The sequence below is a fragment of the Pelodiscus sinensis genome, chromosome 6, assembly GCF_049634645.1.
Source record: "Pelodiscus sinensis isolate JC-2024 chromosome 6, ASM4963464v1, whole genome shotgun sequence".
NCBI classification, from domain to species: Eukaryota; Metazoa; Chordata; order Testudines; family Trionychidae; genus Pelodiscus; species Pelodiscus sinensis.
In genome coordinates, this window is record NC_134716.1 from 13456235 (window position 1) to 13474767 (window position 18533).

An 18533-nucleotide genomic window follows, 5' to 3' on the forward strand; every position below is an offset into this window, starting at 1 on the left:
ACCCTCCGCCCCGTCGGAGGGTCCCCCGAGGTCGCTTACCCCACCCAAAGCGTCGATCTCGTCCCGCTGCCGTCGTGTGGGTTTGGGTTCGGTCCTTCCTCTCCTCCAACGTGGGGGGGTCTCCCCCTGGCAGCTAGGTCGGCGGCAGCTCTTCTAAGTGCCGCCCCTGCCTGTTCCGCCCAGCAGCTTTTCAAGCGGCCCAGGCGAGGACGCTGGGGGCATCAGTTCCGGCCCCCCGGGCGTCCCGACGCTCGCTGACATCACGGCTGGGTGCTCCCCCGGGTCCGTTCTCCCTCGCCCCTGAGGTTGCCTGTCGGCCCGCCCGGCGTCCTGGGGGGGGGCGCTCCCTGCCCTGGCGCTAGTGTGGACCTGCCTGGGTCCGTCACAGATCCCCAAAGAAAAATTCTCCTGGTGGCCAAAAACAAAATCATGAAATTGTTACTGATTTTAATCAATGTATTGAATAAAATACTAGTGGAAAAACTTGAAATATCACAAAGTGAGAGCTTTTATAGAGCATATATTGAGACTAATTACTAAAATAACCTACTATTATATTTATATATAAAACCCTCTTTCTACAACTGTCTACCCCTGGCCATAATATTGTTGTGTAATATAAAGATTACAATGGCATTAATCTGAACATAATCTAAAATCAGCCATACAGAGTGAGATCAGAGGTCCTTCTAGACCAGTATCCCACTTTCCAACAGTGGTCAATTCCAGGTGCCCCAGCGGGAATGATCAGAACAGATAATCATGAAAGGCTCCATCCCTGTCACCAATTCCCAGCTTCTGATAGAGGCTAGGGACTTGATTCTTACCCATTCTGGCTAATAGCCATTGATGGACCTATTCCATGAATTTATCTAAGTCTTTTTGAACCCTACTATAGTGTTTCACATCACAACATCCTCTGACAAAGAGTTCCACAGGTTGAGTGTGTTTTGTGAAAGAGTTCTTCCTTTTGTTTTAAACCTGTTACCTATGAATTTCATTTGGTATCCCCCCCACCTCCTGTTCTTAAATCTGATTTGTCAATTTTATTTGTATCCCTTTGGTATACTGTCATGCCAATTTTCTTCCACAATTTGATCTGAGGGAGTGGGTCTAGCTCACAAAAGCTCATCACCTAATAAACCATCTTGTTAGTCTTTAGAGTGCTGCATAGTCCTGTCTTTTGTTTCAGCTAGACCAGACTAACACGTCTACATCTCTATGACTATTCTACATACCGGGGAAACATGGGAGTGGGCATGACTGGCAGGCTGAATCATGAAAGGATGCTGTGGTGATTAGACCAAGGTGGTCTGCTAGCAGAGAGGGTGAGGGGAAGAGACACCACTAAGAGAGGCTCTACTGGCTGAAATACTTAAATCCTCATACAGCTAGCAGAAGGCACAACTCCAATGAATGAACCCCACCACAGTGTGCTCTTCCCTTTCATTTTCAAAAGTCAGGTTATAAGTACATTGGTTTGGGGGGGGGGGGGGATAAATTAACCACTTTAGGAAACGTCTTTGTTAGTTTCTCCACCCTATTCAATAGTAGGACTGGAGAGCAGCAGATGCAAAACAGGGATAGTGAATGACTCCCTGGCTGGCTTTCTGGAATAAATTTTCAACGGCTAACATTATGAGTAAAGGTTTCAGTACATATCCTACAGCCCTGCTCACAGCTTGATTATTCGACATTCTCATGGAATCCAAGGCTGTGTCTAGACTGGCATGATTTTGCGCAAAAGATTTGGTTTTGTGCAAAAGCATCTGTGCCAGTGTAGATGCTCTTGGCTAAAATGGCCATCGGAGCTTTCTTGCACAAGAAATTAACGTTGCTGTCTACCCTGGCCCTCTTGCGCCAGAATACTTGCGCAAGAGGGCTTATCCCTGAGCAGGAGCGTCAGAGTATTTGCTCAAGAACCACTGATTTTGTGCATTACAAAGTCAGTGTTCTTGCACAAATACTCATGGTCAGTGTAGACAGGTGGCAAGATTTTGCACGAAAGCAGCCTCTTGTGCAAAATCATGCCAGTCTAGATGCAGCCCAAGTGTTAGTGATGGTGCCACTAATTAGTTAGAATTTGATAGGCATGTGTATAAAGCTTACAGCAAGTTTGTAACTTGAAATATTTCACTTGCTACCTGATCTTGTGTAACCTTGGGTGCCATTCTCCAGTGTCTAAAAATCCCCCACTCCCATAGAAAGTAGTGGAGACCCAGAGTTCAGTCTGTGAAGAATTTCAGCAAGGGTTGTCCAGTTTCAGCCTCTCTACATTCAAGTTTCAAAGAAACTAAAGAAATGAATTCTTATAAAATAGCTGTTGTTATAAACCACAGATGTTTACTGTAACTGTGGACATTAAGAGAAAACAAAGTAAAATATGAACAGCTGAGTCCACACCAACACAATAAGAAGAGACAGAGATCCCGAAAGTTCAGATTTAGTTCAAAGTCTGTTTGTGCCTCTGATCATCAAATCTGCACCATATGCTGAGTCCTCTCTCAACTTGTTGTTAGGAAATCTTCAGTTGGAATCGAGGCATACTATTCCTCTGCTGTGGATCACTGCTAGGGAGCCAGCTAACTCATTAACTAGTCAGTTAACTCACAAGTGAACAGACTTAAAGAAACCGTTACAAGAAAATACAAAAACGGAGAACAAAATAGAAATTACTCTTTCCCCATTACTAAATTTACAGAAAAGCTGAAGAATCATACTGATTGAGAAAATGAACTAGAACAGTTTGGCTAAAATCAAAACAGCATTTAAAGCAGACAATTAACACAGAAGAAAGCATTTTCCTTCCCCGTTCTCCTTGCTGTAAGTAGCATTGCCCATGATCCCTGGTAGAGGGTTAACATCACTAACCTGCTGCAGTGAGGAACAGTCTGCTGTTTGCTCCTGGCTCACCTTCTCCTAGTTCATACAGGCCTTAGAAAAGCATCTGCCCTGCCTGCTTGTTCATGGAGTCTGAACCCCAAACTACCACACCCAACTCCAGAAGCTTCTGGGTGTGCAGTGCTAAATCTGCCTAGCAATAGTAACACTCAACCTCCTCCACAAGGGTCTCTTACAGAGATAGCTCCCTATTAGGTGCATAGTTTACATTTGCATCAGAGAAGTACACTTTTTGAATTATATTAATGCTCCTCATCTTAGTTTCCCTTAGTAGCAGCTGAGTCAACAACCTACAATTCATACACCAGATCTTGTGGTTAAAGCACTGGCCAGAGACACACAATACCATTCTGCCCTCCATTCTTTCAACTTTTGGGTGTAATATATTCTTCAATATATTGAAGAACCTCAGAAGAAAGCAGCTTTTTCATTGATAAGTTCAAAATAGCACTCAGCTTCTATACATTATTTGATGTGTAGCTTTTTTCTGCTGAGGTTAAGCACTTCATAAATATCGGTCATCAAAACTTCACAAGCCTCCATAAAAAAACATACTGTACCCACTTAAGTGAGTATACTGAAAAATGGAAAGGGTGGTTAACTTGCATTAGCACACAAGTGTGGTAGCAGTGAGAAAAGAACCAGGAGTTCTATCTTCCATTTACCTGCTCCACCCACTAGCCAGAAAGGATTAAAAATGGCAAAGGAAATCTGAATTTCCAGTTAGAACTCTTTGTATCACTCAGCATTGTTTTACCTTAGGTCAGCACTTGCTGCTAAGACACACACAGACCTATGCACTCTGATAAATCATCAAACATCTGTTTTCTGTTATGCTGCAGATTTAGCAAGGCCCTCAAACCACTTCAAAGCAAAAGCATAATCCTACCCCAAGAAGCATTTTATGCAAGATGGAAGAAGTGAATTTCAACTGTTTGCTTATCTGGAGTAAATGTTAAGAGTCACTATGGCTGTACTAATAAAAAAATATCTTAAGGAATGCTGCTTTGGTTATGACATGCTCCATGGTGTGGTAGTTTCAAAGGTGACGGTTCCCTGCTATCACTGGAAAAAATCTGGAGTTATTTAATAGTCGTACAGTGGCTCAGACAGGAATTTCCAACAAGACCATAGCAATAAATATGATGGAGAGAGCTTCTTCTAAATCTGAAAGCTCTGTGGTTGAAATTTCCTTATCTCCTGTATCTATATGTGACAGGTCACTGGGTTTGGCAGACACCCCCTACCCCCTGTCTGACTTTCTGTACCGTAGTCCGGGTCCTCTGCCCTGCAGACGGGGTACTCGGTGGGATCACCCACTCTCGGGCAAGCAGGGAGGATTTAAGTGGACTTTAAGTCCAGCTTAAAGTCTAGTTGGTGGGGTCCTATGCGCCACATTCAGCCCCTCCCTTGGGCAGTGCCCACCAGCCTTGCCCGCCAAAACTGGCGTGCATTGGCATACACATAGGCGCTGGGTCATGGGAGAAAGGGGGACCTGGGCCCGCCAGTTGTGACGTGGCCCAGGAGCCCCGCCTTCTCTGTGATGTGGGGGCTTCCCCCGCCACGTCCGGGCCGTTGCTCACTACTCCTGCCCCCCCCCGCCTTCCCACGATATGCCGGGGGCGGGGCCAGTGTTTTTGCTACTGCGCAGGCGCAGAGGCACGTTCTGACCCTGCCACCATTCATCAGCGGCGTCTCGCCGCTTGGGTTCCCTTCTTGCGGCGCCTCTCTCCGCTATCCGGTGTGCGGGCCGCTAGCTCCACTATAATATGGATGTTTTCCAGCTCTAAAAAAACCCCCCAAACAAAACAGTTTCCCTTTTAAGAAGGTAAGGATGATGCTTTTTAAAAAACAGCGGTTTGAATGTTTTATCCCATTGAAAATAAACAATCACACATGTTCTTGAAAGTGTAGTTGTAATAAAAAAATGTACTATGTTGAGATACAAGTTTCAGAGGGTCCTGTTAGTATGTAACCGAAAAAACAACAAATAATATTACAGCACCTTAGAGACTAACAAAAAACGTAGATGGTATCATGAGCTTTCGTGGGCCCATGCACAACCCCTGCCCTTCATGGCTTATTAAATATAGCCAGGAAGGGATGACTGGTTGGGTCCAGGGGATTATTAATGCTTCTTTTAGTTCTGGTATTGTTCCTGCTACCTTGAAAGAGGCAGTAATAAATCTGCTGCTTAAGAAGCCTTCCTTGGACCCACATGATTTGAATAACTATAGCCTAGTTGCTAATATTCCTTTCTTGGGCAAGGTACCTGACCGGGCAGTGGTGTTGCAACTCCAAGCTTTCTTGGAAGAAATGGATTATTTAGATCCATTTTAGTCTGGCTTTAGGCCAAGTTTTGGAACGGAAACTATCTCGGTTGCCCTGGTAGATGACCTAAGTTGGGAGATAGACAGAGGGAGCGTATCCCCGTTTATTTTCTTGGACCTCTCAGTGGCTTTTGATACTATCGACTGTAGTATCCTTCTGGAGCACCTGGGGGAGTTGAGTATCAGAAGCACAGTCTTACCTGTCAGGATGCTTTCAAAAGGTGGAGCTAGGAGTCTGCTACTAGACCCGTGGCAATAGTGCTCCAGGGTCCCACAAACTTCCCTCTTGTCCCCTATGCTTTTTAACATCTATATGAAGCTGCTGGGAGAGGTCGTGAGGAGTTTTGGTGGATGGTGCCATCAATATGCAGATGATACCAAACTCTATTTCCCTGAAACATCAGAATCAGGTGTGGTGGTGACTAATTCAAACCAGTGTCTGGAAGCAGTGATGGACTGGATGAACTTAAATAAGCTGAAGTTGAATCCAGATAAGACTGAGGTCCTGTGGATCAGAAGGCCATCTGTTCAGGAATGTGGCGTGGTACCTGTTCTAGACAGGATTATGCTGCCCCTGAAAGAACAGATACACAGCTTGGGAGTCCTCCTGGACCCTATTTTAACACTTGAGAACCAAATTTCTTTGGTGGCCAGGAGTGCTTTTGGGCAGCTTTGGCTGATCCACCAGCTGCAACCCTTCCTGAATAAGCATGACTTGGCCACAGTGATCCATGCTCTTGTTACATCCCAATTTGACTACTGTAATGTGCTTTATGTGGGGCTGCCTCTAAAGAGCCTTCAGAAACTTTAACTGGTTCAGAATGCAGCTGCTCGAGTTTTGACTAATACTCGTTATATGGAGCACAATATGCCAGTGCTCCGGTAGCTGCACTGGCTACTGGTATGTTTCTGAGCATAATTTAAGGTCTTGGTTATGACCTATAAAGCCTTAAATGGGTTAGGTCCACAGTATCTGAAGGACCGTCTTCTTCCATATAAGCCTGCCTGGATATGGATATCAGCTGGGAAGGCTCTGCTCCATGTTCCCCCACTTGTGGAGATAAGATTAACATCTTCACGGAGCAGGGACTTCTCAGCTTTTGCTCCCAGGCTGTGGAATTCTTTCCCCCTGGATATTTGCATGATGCCAGCATTAGCATTGTTTCAGTGTCTGGCTAAAGCCACCCTTTTTACTCGTACTTTTACTACTTTTGAGTTTGTGTTGTGTGTGTGTGTGTGTGTGTGTGTGTCTCCCTCCTTTTGAGATGTCTTAGAAAGTTTTATGTATCCCTGGGGTCTTGTATTTTAATTTTTTATATATTTTTATATTGTATTTGAAAAATTTTGTAAGCCGCCTCAAATATTTTAAATAGAGAGGCTGGGTAAAATATTTTAAATAAAATAAAATAAATAATAGAAATGTTTTCTCTTTTATAGTCATGCTGCTTTTGCAAACAGAAGTAAAATTTGGGGAGAAATCCTAGTTTCTTTGACGCTTGTCTCATGACTCCTATTGACATCAATGGTGCCAAAAGTTTACTTGTGATCTTTACAAGAAAAACAAGTAAATACTATTTTTACATAACCCTTTTGTGACTGCAACTCCATGGTCTAATATTATTTCAATAATGAAAGAACATAAAAAGCTCCATAGCTTCTGTTTGTCAGAGGCAGGAGAGGGATCACATGATGATTACCTATTATGTTCACTCCCTCTGGGACATCTGACATTGACCACTGTTGGAAGACAGGATACTGGGCTAGAGAGACCTTTGGTCTGACCCAGTATTGGCCCTTCTTGGCTACGTCTAGATTGCATCCCTTTTTCGTAAAAGGGATGCAAATTAGACGTATCGCAATCGCTAATGAAGCGGGGATTTAAATCTCCCCCGCTTCATTAGCATAAAAATGGCTGCCGCTTTTTTTCGGCATGGAGCTTTGCCGGAAAAAAGCGCCAGTCTAGATGCAGATCTTTTGGAAAATAAAGCCTTTTCCGAAAGATCCCTTATCCCTCACCGAGCTTCAATGTGCGAGTAAACTGTGCACAACCAATTTGTGTGTGCAAATGCCAAGGATGTTTGTTCAAGTACATTCCGCTTTCTCAGAATGAAGCAGCTTTGATCACTGAACATTTTGGAGAAAAGTAATTGATTTCAACAGATTTGTAAAACTAATTTTAAAAATTGTGCTATTGAAATTTGATTTTTTTTGTACTCTAGTTCACAAATGAGGGTTTTTTTCTTCTCAGTAGCAAAAATCTATAGATTAAAAAGTGAAATTCTGCTGATAGTTAAGCATCCATTTTAGCAATTTAAGACAGTAAATCAGGGATGCAGAACCTCCAGTCCATGACCAAATTCAGACCCTGATTAACTTGATCTGGCTTGTGGCAAGTCTCCATACTGCGGGCCAGAAGCTCTGACCTGTGCATACATTAAGGATTTGCAATTGTCCATGAGTAATTGCCTCATTGTTTAAAAAACTCAGAGCAGCGTGGGCAATAAATTGGAGGCAGTTCACCAAAGTAGCCGCTGGCACACTGCTGGTGCTTTATATACCAGTACACCTGCAGATACGTCCACTTGCAGCTCCTGTTGGCTGTGGATCACCATTCCTGGCCAATGGGAGCTTTAGGAAGCACAGGCCAGGACACTGCTTCCCACAGGTTTTGTTGGTTGAGAATAGCAATCCACGGCCAACAGAACCTTTAAGTACCTGGGGAGGTAAATGAAGTGCTGGCAGCTTGCCTTGGAGAACTGCATCTGGCACGTGGGCTACTTAGTGCCCATTCCTGGACTATATTTAGCCCTTTTTTGGAACTATATTCACTTTTACAACATGCAGAGTTGAATGCATCTTAAAGAAGACTCACATGGGAAAAGTGGATGTGGCAGTGTTTAAAGAAACCAGCTGCAGCACTTCAAGCCCTTGAAGGTCATGATAGAGTAGAGAGGAAGTATATTACAATACCAGTCAAGGTTTGAGGAGTTAAAAATGCTACATAAATGGGCAATATGAACCAACACTTTATTACTAAGCTGTGTTTGTTTAACAGAGAAGCAGTGGTGTTTGATATAATTATCTATGAAGATAAACACTGAGTGAAAAATTACCATCGTATAATCATGTTTCTGCTTGCATAACTGTGGATTATGCAGTTTTCACATGCTCTGTCTTGATTACTGAACACTGAAATGTACAGGGTAATGATGAAAGTTCAAGTGATGCTAGAGAATCTGAATCCCTTGAATCAAAACAGATAAGCTTCCCATTTTACATTACAATACTTGAAGGGTTTTTAAAAAATCAGCTGCCAATTTTAAGTAGCATCAGATTCTTTTCTCCTTTTTTAAATGGAAAAGTATCTATTTTATACTCTCAATCCAGTATATTCACAGTAAAGAGTCTGCAGAACGTATTATTCAACTCTGGGATCTCAAATTTGTCACAGGTTTAGTATCATATTGATTGGATAAGGCTATAATAACAATTAAACCCTGTACAATGTAAAGGAAGTGAACAATAGCTATTTAGCTTTCCTACAGAGGCACCTGAAATCCCAGTGGCCATGGGGGTATTCAGCAAGGAAGGTTTGCAAGCCTTCTCTCCACGTTTGTACAGCACAGGAACCTCTGCTGAACCAGCAGGCTCTCTGACCTCACTTCGGTATTTCCCTCATTTATCAGCAGTGAGAAGGTGCATCATGAGTCTGGTGTAAAGTAAAAAGTCTAAAGGTAAGATTGTGACATTGGCACAGTTCAGTGTATAGGTGGAAGGGATGGGGAGGAGCATTCTTCCACATTTTTCTGGGAGGCATACGCAGCATGAGCACTACTACAACCCTTTGTATTGTGCAGCTTCCCCACTGTACTGGGCCTACTCTATGCATTTTCTGATTGCCAACCCACAGACTTGACTGAGGCACTGGCTTGTTCCCATTGCACACATTGCCACCAGGTCAAATTCTGTCCTCAGTGGCAACTATTTTGCTCCACTGGTCTTTAGTAGACTTGCATGGGTACTACTGAAGGCATACACTGAGACATTTGGGGGTGGCATAGGTGCCATGGTATGAAAAAATTTGTTACAAGGAATACTTGACATTACAATGCTTTTAAAAAAAACAACTAAAGTTCTGTATAGAACAGTTCTGTTCTAAATATATGACTATGTTCAGATGACATGATTAGCTTTTGTGTTCTGCATCTTAAAGTTGTCTTGGATCATCAAAGTCTGGATTGCAGCTGTCACATTTGGGAAAGGTGGGATTGAATAAACTTTTTAGATGGATTTTATTTTTGAAAAATCTCTTAATAATGACATTTACTTTGCATTTTGGGGCATATCCAAAGTGCTTCTTCAACTACAGTATAATGTGAAAAGATAGAACATCAAATAAAGAATTTGCCTAGTCAGGTCTTTTTTGGGGTTCATAAAACTAGGTTCCTAAGTAGCAGACCCCCTAAGCTTCCTGCCTATAGATTTGGCTGCCTGATGTTAACCAAATATAACCTTTCTCATTATGAAGATTCAGGACATTCTATACATTAATGCACATATTTCAAAGCCAATTAATAAAAGAAAACATAAGTGTCAGTTTTGTTGAAATATTTTAAAATGAAATATAATAACAAAAATTACTTTGTCAAAAACAATATTGCAAAAAAATAATTAAATTGATTTTTTCAAATCTTCATAAACCCGAATGTTGTCAGCAAAAAACGTATTGAAAACTGACTTTTAGTTTTTAGTTTTCAAAACCCTAATTTTTTATTAAAAATGAAAATATTTTTGAGAACTAAAACCCATAAGAACTCTTATATACATTAATCAGCTGTACTTGTATGTCTGTTAGTACTATCACAGACAGAATTATTTATCTGGATGTTGTACACTATTCACTGAGGCCAGGTCTACAATAGACCTGGAAAGTCAGTTTAAGGTTTGCAATTCCAGCTATATATTCTACATAGCTAGGGTCGGTTTACCTTAAGCATTCACACAACAGGAGGCTGATGGGAGCAAACACTTCCAGTGGCTTCCCTTACTCCTTGTTATTGCAATGAGCACCGATGCTGGCTGGAGCTGCCCTCAGTTCAGTGTTCAATTTTGGGTCTATGTTAAAACAAAATACAGGACTATGTAGCATTTTAAAGACTAACAAGATGGTTTATTAGATGATGAGCTTTCGTGGGCCAGACCCACTTCCTCAGATCGAATAGTGGAAGAAAATAGTCACAACTATATATACCAAAGGATACAATTTTAAAAAAATGAACACATATGAAAAGGACAAATCACATTTCAGAACGGCAGGGGGGAAGGAAGGTAAATGTCTGTGAGCTAATGGTATTAGAGGTGATAATTGGGGAAGCTATCTTTGTAATGGGTAAGGTAGTTGGGGTCTTTGTTCAGCCCCCCCGCGGAGAGTGTTGAATTTTAGCATGAATGCCAGTTCAAGTGCAGATTTGAAAGTCTTCTGGAGTAGGATGCATGTGATTAGGTCATTGAGACAGTGTCCTTTCTGGTTGAAATGGCAAGAAACTGTTTTTTCTTTGTGATCCTGTCTAATGTCTGTTTTGTGAGCATTGATTCTTTGGTGAAGTGTCTGAGACGTTTGTCCAATGTACATAGCAGACGGACACTTTCGGCACACAATAGCATAGATTACATTCTGGAGGCGCAGGAATATGTATTCTTGATCTTATAACTCACTTGGTTAGGCCCAATAATGGTGTCAGCAGAGTGAATATGTGGACAAAGCTGACAATGGGGTTTGCTGCAAGGGAAAGTACCAGGGTTGGTATTAGTGTGGTATGTCCTGTGGTTGTTGGTAAGAATCATCTTGAGGTTAGGTGGTTGTCTATAGGAGACTATGGGTCTGTCTCCCAGAGTTTCTTGGAGTTTAGTGTCCTGTTCCAGCATAGGCTGTAATTTATTGATAATGTGTTGGACAGGTTTAAGTTGGGAGCTGTAGGCATACAAGTGGTGTTCTATTGTTGGTTTTCTTGGGTCTGTCTTGTAGTAGATGGTTTCTAGGTATTCATTTGGCTCTTTCAATTTGCTTTTTTATTTCTCCGGGTGGGTAGTTGAGGTTGATAAATGCTTGGTAGAGATCCTGAAGTTTCTGGTCTCTGTCAGTGGGATTAGAGCAGATGCGGTTGTATCGAAGGGCTTGGCTATAGACGATGGATCGTATGGTGTGTGCTGGATGGGAGCTGGAAGCATGTAGGTAACTGTATGAGTCAGTGGGTTTTCTGTAGAGGGTGGTGTCTAATTTTCCATTGTTGATTTGTACTGTGGTGTCCAGGAAATGGATCTCTCGTGTGGAATGGTCCAGGCTGAGGTTAATGGTGGGGTCTAGGTTGTTGAAATCTCTGTGGAATGTCTCCAGTGTTTCTTGGCCATGCGTCCAGATCATAAAGATGTCATCGATGTAGCGTAAGTAGAGAAGGGGTAGAAGGGGACGGGAGTTGAGGAAACGTTGTTCTAGGTCAGCCATAAAGATATTAGCATACTGTGGGGCCATGCGTGTACCCATGGCTGTGCCGCTGATCTGGAGGTATAAGTTGTTCTCAAACTGGAAATAATTGTGGGTGAAAACAAAGTTACATAGGTCTGCTATCAGGTTGGCAGTGGTGTCCTCTGGGATAGTGTTTCTAATTGCTTGTAATCCGTCTTCATGTGGGATGTTGGTGTATAGTGCTTCTACATCCATGGTGGCAAGGATGGTGTTATTGGGGAGGTTATCGATGTTTTGTAGTTTCCTTAGGAAGTCAGTAGTGTCTCGGAGATAGCTGGGGGTGTTGGTTGCGTAGGGTTTGAGGAGAGAGTCTACATAGCTGGATAGACCAGTAGTGAGTGTGCCAATACTAGAGATGATGGGGCGTCCGGGGTGTCCAGGTTTATGGATCTTGGGAAGCAGATAGAAAAATCCTGGTCAGGGGTCAGGAGGTGTTTCTGTGTGGATTTGTTCCCGAGTAGCTGTAGGGAGGCTTTTAAGGAGACAGAGTAATTTCTTTTGGTATTCCGAGGTGGGATCAGAGGAGAGAGGTTTGTAAAATGTTGTCTTGGAGAGTTGTCTGGTTGCCTCCTGGTTATAGTCGGCCTTATTCATAATGACCACAGCACCACCTTTGTCAGCTGGTTTGGTTATAATGTCCAGGTTGTTTTTGAGACTCTGGATGGCATGTTGTTCAGTGTGGCTGAGATTGTGTGTCGCTTGTTGTTGTTTGCGAATAATGTCAGTCTGTGCGTTGTTGCGGAAGCTTTGTATATAGAAATCCAGATTGTAATTCCAACCGTCAGGGGGAGTCCATATAGAATTATTCTTCCTTTTGTGTTGATGGGGGGATCTGGTAGGTCAGATTGGTGTTCATTGGTGGTTTGGAAATATTCTCGGAGGCGGCGAAAAAAAGCTTCAAGGTCACACAAAATTGTATCCAGTTTGTGGGGGGCGTGGAGCAGAAAGAGAGACCCCTGGACAAGACAGACTCTTCTGCTGGATTGAGTTTGTAGCTGGAGAGGTTAACAATATTATCCGGTGGGTTGAGGTTGTTGCTGTTGTAGCCTGTGGTATGGAGCAGTTTGGAAAATTTATTGTCTTTTCTTTGTTGTAGGGAATAGAAGTGTGTATCATAGATTTCTTGTCTGGTGGAACAAAAGTCTTGCAAGGTATCAGTCGGTGTGGATGTTTGTCTTGAGATGAGACTCTCTAAGTTAGAAATAAAATGCAGGACAATGTAGCACTTTAAAGACTAACAAGATGGTTTATTAGATGATGAGCTTTCGTGGGCCAGACCCACTTCTTCAGATCAAATTGTGGAAGAAATAAAATCATGCCAATCTAGACGAAGCCTTTGTCAGTATCCGTCAGCATAACTAAAAAGGAGTCCTAGTAATAAGCTATAGTTCCTGCCCTTGTTCTGGAATGAATCCTTCCTCTGGAGGAAAGAAGCTGCCTGTGCCAGAAGTGATGAATCAAGCATAATATGAAGGATGGCTTAGCCTAATTTTTTTGAAGAATGTATCTGGAGAAAACGTCCTTATTTTTATTTTATTTTATTTTATTTTATTTTATTTTGGTAGGAGCTTTCTCGGGCTGCTCATGCTATTTCTTGCTCTGATTTATTTATTAATATTGCACAATTGTGGCCTTACTGAAAAGTTTGTTACACTCACTAACCACATTATAATTTTTAATGCTTAATTTATAATTCCCGTTTGTCTCCTAAATCTTTCTGGAAAAATAAATCTTTGAAAAATGGTTGAATACCCAATATTTAGACAAAACATCACTATTATGATAGCTAAATCAGCTCTAATGAAATAATCAGGATAAAATTTTAAATGCTTTTGCTATCAATAACTTGCTTCTGAGAATAATGTGTGGAAATAACTTAATATATTGAGCCAAATCTTGTTTAGCAAACCTTATATTATTCTGGCCCGTGTGCCTCTTCATGTGGCAGCTCATTTATCATATGTTATAGCCACAGAGATATTTTACAACTCTTAAAGCCCAAGAAATACCAAGTTTGCAAGGAAAAAAAAGAACATGATAAAGAGTATCTTGAAACCATTATTCCCCTTCTGGAATATCATTGCAATATATCACCACATATTTTTTGTGTTAGTGTCTTTAAAAAAAATACCAACACACAAAATGTTGATTGAAGATGCAAATCTACTCTATTTTCATAAAAGTTATTATAGCTCTCTATAATAGCTGCCACACCTCTTTAAAGAAATCACAGTATGGTTTTAAAATTTCCCTTTATAACAATATTAATTCCGTATTAAAAAACTTACAGGATTAAAACCACATTCAGGCTTCATGATTAAGCATTTAAGGAAAAGGAAGTGACAAGTAATATTCGAATCTACCTATTCAAGCTACCTAGCCAGTGTTCTGATAGTACATCACAATTATGGGGCATGGCTGCCCTGAGTATGTGCCCATAGGGTCCAGGTGGGATGGTACTTAGTGTGACTCACGGATGCCACTAGCACTCTATTTTTAACACACTTTTAACTTTATCGGAGCTAGTACTATCATATCTACTTGAGCTGGAAATTGTAACCCTTACCTCCAAGAGTAGCCTTAATAACATAAAAGGGTGCTGGCAAGTAACTTGAAATACTGTTGTTTATATTTGCGTAATTATGTATAAAGAATGACTGCCTAGGCTTGTCTGAAAGTCAGTCCCATGAACTGTCCTAATCAGCCCAACAGTGGGGGAGACTGGGACACACATGCCAAGGTCACCCAAGAAAAGTTTGCAGGGGTTCCTGGCTCAGTGGTCAGTTCCACGAACATCGGATCTGCCAACCAGAATGAAACGAGTGCATATCTCCAAATGTGACCGAATTCAGGTAGTTCAGCACAAAATAAAGAAATTAGAGTTGGTTGGAAAAGGCAGTTCTCTCCCATAAAACTTTTTGAATTTTGATAGAGAATTCATCCCAGTTTGCAAGAAAAGGTCAACATTTAATGAGAAGTATTTTTAAATGTCATTTCAGGAGAACTAAGATTTCTTCTTTTACCCCCTGTGAACTAGGGAGGCAGATGCTTAACAAACAAAATCTGCACCACACAAGATGCTATGTAGTTTGTGAAGCTCCAGATCCCAAACTGCTTGCTGGGTGGGTTTTCAAGAAGCTGGGCAGCCTCAGAAGGCCAGATTGGTTGCCAGGGAAGCCTGCTACCTTGTTTGCTGCTCATTAAAGCATTTCAGCTTAATTGAATCCACATTTTCTGATAGCACACAGTTAGATTAGGAAAAATTGGCCCCATTGTGCAAGAAACTTTCAAACCAGAGCTATCTAGCTTGACACTCTTTATCACATGAACCCTAAAATTTCATTGTTACTCACTGAGCTTATTAACTTGTGTTTGACAGAAATGTGTCTGCCTTATTTCTAATTTGAATTTCTGTCTTTAACATTGCGTCTTATTAAATCTTTCTCTGCTAAATTAAAGAGCCCTTTATATCTGATTTTTTTCTATGACGATACTTATACATGGTAATTAAGAATCGTCCCATTATGCAGTATCATCAGGGCTTGAACCTTCAGGATTAGAGCAAGAATTGCTACCACTTGCTGGACTTCAAGGGTATGTCTAGACTACATGGCTCTGTTGCCAGAGCCATGTAGATTAGTTTACTAGACATACCCAAATGAAGCGGCGATTTAAATAATCACCACTTCATTTAAATTAAAATGGCTGCCGTGCTGAGCCAATCAGCAGTTTGTTGGCTCAGCGCGCTAGTCTGGATGCTCCGCAGTCGACATCAAAGGCATTTGTTGTCCGCCCCATTATGCCTCGTGGGATAAGGTTTACCGGGGTGGTCGACAAATGCCTTTGATGTCAACCATGGAGCATCCAGACTAGCGTGCTGAGCCGACAAACAGCTGATCGGCTCAGTGCGGCAGCCATTTTAATTTAAATGAAGCGGCGATTATTTAAATCGCCGCTTCATTTGGGTATGTGTAGTAAACTAATCTACATGGCTCTGGTGACAGAGCCATGTAGTCTAGACATACCCCTAGTGTGAAATCCTGGTCTTACTGAAATCAATGACAATTTAGCTTTTAACTTCAATATGGCCAGAATTTTGCCTCCTCATGGCCCCTGTAGATTCTGTAATTAAGTGATCTTTATTATTTGACTAAGATTAGGAAATATAATTTCAAGTTGTGTTTTATTCTCTTGTGAAACAGCTGGGGAAAAACCGGTTGTTTTTATCTTTTAGGTTGACAATCTAACACTATGACATTCTGGACTGACAGCTGTCAAAACATATTTCATCCTGTACTTTCTTTAGCAATCATTATGAATTTATTTAATAAATTATACACAGCATTTTAAATAATTACTCTAGTGCCAGACAGTTATTTTAGCTCCAACCCGTAATGGCTAACTGAATACCAATAGGAAACTACCTTCACCAAACATGTGAAAAGGGCAGAGAGAATAATATTCATTAGTGCTGGTGTTGGCACTGTAGTATAAAATAGTACTAGACTGTAGTTGTCTAAAACTGGAGGCACAGAGGTTTAAAGTCCCTAGGGCCATCACACTGATTTCCACAAAGACACAGAGAAGGCCGTATATATGATTTAGGAACCTATAATGCCTCTACAGAATGTTGTTCTGAAGGTGTCATGTGAGAGTGCCACCAAATTTCTTACAGTGGATGCTACTCCCTGAACTTCACAGAAGGCTTTAGTATTGTCCCATAGCCTCATATGGCTACTCAGACAGGAGCCTGAAAGTCTATTAATTGCTCACTTCCTGTTGCTATGTTTAATTTGAGGAGATGAAAAACACGTGATTATTAGGGAGGAATGATGAATTTAAGCCCATAAATCAGCTTCTGAGTCTCAGGGTCTATCTACACTAGCCCCCTAGTTCGACCTAGAGTGGCTAATGTAGGCATTCGAACTTGCAAATGAAGCCCGGGATTTAAATATCCCAGGCTTCATTTGCATGTTCCCGGGCGGGCGCCATTTTTAAATCCCCTTAGTTCGAACTGACTGCTACATGCGGCAGTCAGAAGGTAATCCGAACTCAGTCCTTAGTTCGGCTTAACTATTACACCTCATTGCAGTGAATTAATTCATTGGAATGAATTAATGAAGTTACTCCACGAGGAGTAACAGTTAATTCAAACTAAGGATTTAGTGTAGCCATGTGGCAGTGAGTTCAGGCTAGTGAAATTTCAAAATGGCAACCGGATGGGAACATGCAAATAAAGCCTGGGATATTTAAATCCCGGGCTTCATTTGCAACTCCGGTCGCCTCATTTGCCTACCTAGCTTGAATTAACGAGCTAGTGTAGACATACCCTTGCAGAGTTAGGTACTTCTACTGGAAAAAAGATGTAGCAAGTGAACATCTTTCAGCCCATCATACTGAAAACTTAAAAACCTGTGAAATGTGGGTGGAGGATAGAGATGAGAGCACTTCCATGGGGGGAGGATTATATCCCAAATCTCCCACCCTTACAGATTTAGGTACTACAGTTACATTTGGCCATTTGCTTGTCTGTTAGCTTTCTAGTAATCAAACAGCTGACATCAATTATTGATTATTTGTATTATTTATTTGTATTCCAGAAGTTGCTTTAGATCTGAACCAAGACGGGAGTTTACAAACAGGTTGACTCTTTGTAGTCGGCCCTCCCAGAAGAGGAGGGGCCTGAGTCAGAACGGGAGGGATTGGGAGATTCAGCCCTGAGTACCACCAGAGAGTACTACATGGTGCTCTGAAAACAATTTAAAGGGTCAGGGGCTCTAGCCACTACCATGGCAACAGTAGCAGCACAGTATCCGGGAACTCTGGGCCCTTTCAAATTGCAAGATATTGGTGGTGGCCCCAGCTCATGGCATAGGGATTATGACTGGGGCAGCTGTACATCCCAGTAGTCCAGAAAAAAAAACTTGTGGACAGCTGGCATAATATAGAGCAGTTCTCAGGCAATGTAGGAAGCCAGGGAATTGGACTGGTGCCTCACAAGCCCAAACCTGGAGGAAAGATAAGGTATGAATTTTTAAAAACTTTGGTACTATTCAGTTCTGAAAGACCCAATTAGTATAGTGTGAGCTGCTGTATGCTTGGCTGATAGTTTTGTGTAAACCATGCTTTAAAGTAGTGCTGCCTGAAACAGGACTATATTAAAACTATTAGGGAATCTTCAATGTGCAACAGCAGGGTCTACCCAGACCAGCTAATGTATAATACATTAGTGTACTTTAGAATTTACACCTCTGTGCAGCATATGGTCCCATTCTGTAGACAAACCTTAAGAGTATTATATGAAAGGCCCAATAGAATTTTTTAATTTACACACACACACACACACACACAAAATGTTTTGAACTATTTGAAAGTCTCCAAAGCCACTGCAGCAACCCTTACAAGAAGTATAACTGGATCTCTCATCCAACCCCACCATGCCCCAAAATGCACACAGGACTTGTTGTAAAGTCACATTCTAAGGACTGCTACACAAAGTCAACATATAGTTCTCCATTTATTTATCTTGAACTGATAAAATGCTACATCAACACTTCTAGCTTTTAAAATGATGGCTCTGAGAGTTCTAACTGTTTGAAATCTGATGCTTAGTTCACTAAAACACCCCTCTAATTAACTGCAAAAGTATTGGTACATGTGACTTTTTGATTAATGCTTCCTACCCCTTCTGGGTTATATTAGAACTTGCTAAATACTGCTGAAACAATGTTTGCAAACTTTTGTCCATATATCAAACAATTGGTGATGACAGCACCTTT

The 18533-nt window shown here is 41.6% G+C and overlaps 1 long non-coding RNA gene across 2 annotated transcripts in view; it reads left to right on the plus strand.

Annotated features, from left to right (window-relative positions):
* The first annotated feature begins 4524 nt into the window (after positions 1-4524).
* LOC142830032 (uncharacterized) overlaps positions 4525-18533 on the plus strand; it is a 146039-nt gene continuing 132030 nt past the window's right edge. For both annotated transcript variants that reach the window (XR_012905047.1, XR_012905046.1), the window contains exon 1: positions 4525-4729. This is a non-coding gene — a long non-coding RNA (uncharacterized LOC142830032). The remainder of the gene's footprint in view (positions 4730-18533) is intronic.